Consider the following 5,309-nt stretch of genomic DNA (forward strand, 5'->3'; position numbering starts at 1 on the left):
TGTGTCTCTCGTGGGGGTGGTCTCCTGTGAACTGTCCCAGCTGGGAGACTGTCATGTCTGATCCCACGGTGAAATTGTGCTGCCTCATATCACAGAACCATGAATGTTAGAGTTGGAAGGGGTCTCCTCTGTCCCCATGTAGCCTTAATTCACACCTTTAAAGGAATTCCTCCTACAGCCCATCCAGCAAGCACCTGTCCATCTATGCCCAGCTAATCATCTCCATCATCATCAACATGTTATGGTTTACAAAGCCCTTTACTTCCATTTCAACCTCACAGCAACCTATTGAGATGGGTAGTACAGAATATTATCCCAATTTCACAGATGAGGAGACTAAGGATCAGGAAAGTGGAGTAATTTGCCCAAGGGCACATAATTAGTGTCAGAGGCAGAATCTCTACCCAGGCCTTGCTGACTGTGAATCCAGCATTTTAACCACCAGCCACATTGCCTAGAGCCACCAGGCTCAGGCCCAGGAGTCCCACAAAATCATAAACCTTTAGAATCTTGGGTGGTTAGTACCACAGAGTTCAGCTCAATAAAGAACAGATATAAATGATCACATCATAGATCTCAAAGGGACGTTAGAAAGTACCAATCCAAAGCATCCATCCAATTTTACAGGTGAGAAAACTGAGACTCAAAGAGGTGACTTGACCCAATTACACAAGATGTTAGTGGTGGAGCCAGGACTCATACATATGTCTCTGCTGCTCATGCCTTCCCCATAGATGCCACCTTCCACCTAAGACGTGTGCCCAAGTAAGTTATGGGTGTTCCCATGGGCTGTTTAAACAGAGATGGTAAGATCACATGAAGCAATAAACAGGTATCTGTGAGGTCCAGCCTCCCCTTCCTCAAACGGAGACCATGAGACTGAGCTTCCACCTTGAGGAGAGAAGGACCATGCCTAGGTGTCTACTCCTTCCCTCCCCCATCTCCTAGAGGCGTATGAGGCTAGACATCCCCAGATCCCTCCCCTGATCCCTCCACTATGGTGTACACTCCAGGTCTCTCATCATCCCAGTTGCCTTTCTCTGGACACTCTCCAGGTTTTCAACATCCTTCCTAAATCTGTATGTCCAGAGGTGAATGTAATATGCCAGACCTGGTCTGACCAAAAGCAGAATCATCAACTAACTGCCTTCATTCTGGACGCCAGGCATTTCTAGATGCAGCTACAGTCAGCGTTAGCTTTTGAGGAGTCCCATGTCACATGCTAACTTTTAACAGACTTGCAGTCCACAAAGCACACAGATCTTTTTCATAGACATTGTGTGTCTTTGGAAAAGCCACACCTACTCAGCCAGTCCTTGCAACATTGGGTTTTTTGGACCCAAACATAAGCATTTCCAATGATTAAATTTCATTTTCTTCCAGCTTTTGGGTGCCTTTTGACCCTATCATTCATTCTAGAGTGCCCCCCCAATTATAAACTGCTTCTCTCACACAGCAACCTTGCAAGGCAGGTGGTGTGATATCATGGTTCCCATCATACAGATGGAGAAAGTGATGGACCACTGGGTGTGGAGTCAGAGTCCCAGACTGCCCAAGATCCAACTAGGGAGCTTCACTGCTCCCACCACTTGGCTGAGATGGGAGGTACCAATTCTATACCTTCCAATGAGATGGTAGGTTTTACCATCTACCCCACTTCTGTGCTGTCTGAATTCTGTTGCCATCTGACCTACAGATACAAGCTAGAGACTGCCAGGCCTTGCCACCCTCCCCATAGCAATGCCTTAAAACTTCCTGACCTTTCCATTTACCCTGGAGTTAAGCTTTCTTTTCTATGCTATCTCTCCAATTAGAGTGTGAGTTCCTTCAGAAATGGGGCCCTCTCCCCTTTTCTCTTTGTATCCCCAGAGCTTAGCCCGGTGTTCGGCACATGGTGCTTTTTTTCATTCATTCTTAGTTGTTTGTGATCTTGGGCAAGTCACAACCTCCCTGGGATTCATCTGTAAAAAGTGAGGGCTGGACTAGATCCCTCCAACTCTGTATCTATAATTCTAGAAAAAAATTGAAACCAATACTTCTCCAAGTAAACCACTACTAGGAAGGGCACAGCTTGTATATGAACCCAGGCCTCCTATCTAGTGTTCTTCCCCTTATATAGAGTGCCAGTTGTAGAATCAGGGAAGCTGGAGTTCAAATCTAGCTTCAAACGCTCACTAGGTGGAGAAGCCACTTCGCCTCTGTCTGCCTCAGTTTCCTCATCTGTCAAGTAGAGATAATAACATCTGGCTCCCAGAATTGTGAGGATCAAATGAGATGATATTTATAAAGCACTCTGCAAACCTTCCATCTTGGTGTTACATACTATACTGCCGTTGTTGTTAATTATTTTGGGTTGCTCCTTTGTCACAGGCTTTTTCACTTTTCCATCACTTGGGGACAGTAATTGGACACTTTCTTTTTCTTAAGGAAAGGACAAAAGTAGGAACCAACTGCTCTCCTCTATGCTCCCCCCAGGTTTAGTCCCAATGAGGCCCCAGTTGGAAGAAGCTCTTCTCCTTCTCCAGATCAGTTCCATTCATTCCATGCCCCCAGAGGAAAATGTCCTTCCTTTGTAGTGCCCCAGAGGGTTCCAACAAGGTTGATTGGCTGCAGGAGTACCCAGAGACAACCCTGACTGGCCTTTATTTCTGGCCACATCTCATCAGCCCTCAGAGATCTCATGAATGTCCCAAATGAGCTGGGGGCCCCCTAGTTGGAGATTGCCCCTGGAAGAGAACCATGAAATCTTAGAACTGTGACATAGAAATCACTGAATAGGATCTCCCTGAATTTCAGAATTAGAGTATCTTGAAGGTCTAAGGGGCATTAGAGATCATCTAGTCTGCTTCAATTTACAAACAGGAAACTAAAGTCCTGGTACAGGGGAAAGGCACTGGATTGGGGTCTGAATCCCTGGATTCAAGTCCAGTCTCTGACGTATTACCTGTGTGACCTTGGACAAGTCTAGGATCACAGATGTAGAGATGGAGGTTCCCTTTGAGACCATCTAATTCGAGCTGCTCATTCTGCAGATGAGGAAACTGAGGCCCAGGGAAGGGAATACATGCCCAAAGGGGCAGAGTCAGAGTTTGAACCCAGAGCCTCCAAAGTCAAAGTCCATGAGCTGTATCAGGATACCCTGGACCTCAGTTTCCTCACCTATAAAATGAAGGGATTTGACTTGTTGATCTCCAAGGTCTCTTTTGGCTCTCCCTTCCCATCCAGTACACAAATTCTTTCCTGTCAGGTGGCTATCCAAGACTTTTGCGTCTTCTCTGGTGTTGAGAGCTCATTGCCTCTGAAGACAGACCAACCCAGTGTTGGACAGCTCTGATGAGTCTCTATTTCTCCTTCAGAGTGAATATATGCCTCCCTGTAACTTTCCCCGATTAGTCTGAGAATCCCACCTCTGCCGTTTACTACTTGTGTGATCTTGGACAAGTCCCTCAAGCTCTTTGAGCCTCAGTTTTCTCATCTATAAAATGTGGGGGTGGGCCCTTTCAGCACACAGTCTCTAACCCTGTTAACCTAACTTGATCCACTGGGGTTAGAGTACCAAAGTCTTGCAGAAGCTGACAGATAGCGGTCAAGTTCCCCTTACAGCAAGCTAGGGATCATGCCAGCACTTCTGGTCATCAGCCCTGACCATCTCTGTCAGAGGGAGCATGTCCTAGCCCTCCAGGGCCTCCTCTCTCCCCAGGCTCCAGAACAGATTGATTCAGTGATTAGAGCAGAATGCTGATGTTTCTGCCTTTGGTCAGAGTTTTTGTGACCCTAGTTAAGATTATCTCAACAAAGATACTAGAGTGGTTTGCATGTCCTTCTCCAGTTCATTTTACAGATGAGGAGACAGCAGCAAACAGGGTTAAATCACTTGCCCAGGGTCACACAGCTAGTCATTGAGGTCAAATTTGAACTCAGGTCTTTCTGAGGCTAGTTGGTCTATCCACTGCACCATCTAGCGCCCAAGAATGCAGATGCTACCATCCAAAAGCAGACTGGGAGAACAGGTGATTTTATCAGTTCCACAACCATTGTCCATACCTCTACAATAAGAGAGACGCTTTCTCTTTGGGACCAAGCTTAATCAATTTAATTACCCAGGATTTAATTTCAAAGATAAAATCATAAAATCACAGAATTTAAGAGGTGGAAGGAATAACAGTGGTCATCTAGCAGAGTGTGACCAGAAGCAGATTTAAATGTAATTGCAAAATACTTAACATATTTCATAAGTAGTACTTAATGTTAATGTGATATATTCTGATAAATAATAAATGACATTAATGATAATAAACTGATAAATAATAAAACACAATAATAGAACACAGACAATGTTAATATGCATTTTTTTCTAAGTCAATATGCAGCCCACAGGGATCCTTACATACGGTTTGGTGTCCCTCCCCCAATTTTATTTGAATATGACACCGGAGCTTTTGTGAAACACAGATCTGAAAGGAATCCTCAGGATAACATACCTGAATTGTTGTCCATTCTCTGCTTGAAGACATCCAGTAAAGGGACACCATAAATGTGCTTCCCAATGACAGTCAGCCTGACTTTGCTGATTCTTTCAAAAGGTATTTTTTGAGAAGGTGTATCAGCAACTATAGGTACAAAAAAAAAAACCAATCCACACACAAAACAGATAGAAATGGAGGGAGGGGAGAGGATGCACTCTCCCCTTGTATATACAAGGTCCTTGGGAAGACTGGACTCAAATTTAAAAATGGTATTGAGGTACACATGTAGATATCACATGTGGCATGGGAACATCTCACATCTCTTGTCTATTGGAAGTCATTTTCTCCTTCTGTAGAAATTAATGAGGGTCCCCTTAGGTGTAGCTCACTGCTGGGTTTCAAGGATTAATGCCCTTAGAAAATGAAGAGATTTTTTTCAGCCTCAAGGAGTCATGTTCCCCAGGGGTCCAGATTCTTCATTCTCCCTCAACCTATATGTCCAATCAATTACCACGCTTTATCAATTTTAAATTTAATCTGCATTGTTAAAATTTTCTTTTTTCTTCTTCTAATTTTAACTTCTTTTCAGTTTCAAATTCTCTCCCTATATTTTTTGGTCAACCACATGATAGTAAAAGTAAAATTTTACTAACATGCTTAAGTTCAAACCAGTATTCCTGCTTGTCAAGTAAGTCAAATGTTTGCTGACTAAGGCATTTTCTAGGTTTTTGATTTATGCCAGTGAAACACCTGTATAAAATTGTTTTAATCCAGGTCAATGTCATCTCTGCTATCTTCAACCCATTTTTCACTATCAAGGGCTTATTTAAATAGGTCAGGATT

Source organism: Notamacropus eugenii, chromosome 2 (genome assembly GCF_028372415.1).
Source record: "Notamacropus eugenii isolate mMacEug1 chromosome 2, mMacEug1.pri_v2, whole genome shotgun sequence".
Classification (NCBI taxonomy): Eukaryota; Metazoa; Chordata; class Mammalia; order Diprotodontia; family Macropodidae; genus Notamacropus; species Notamacropus eugenii.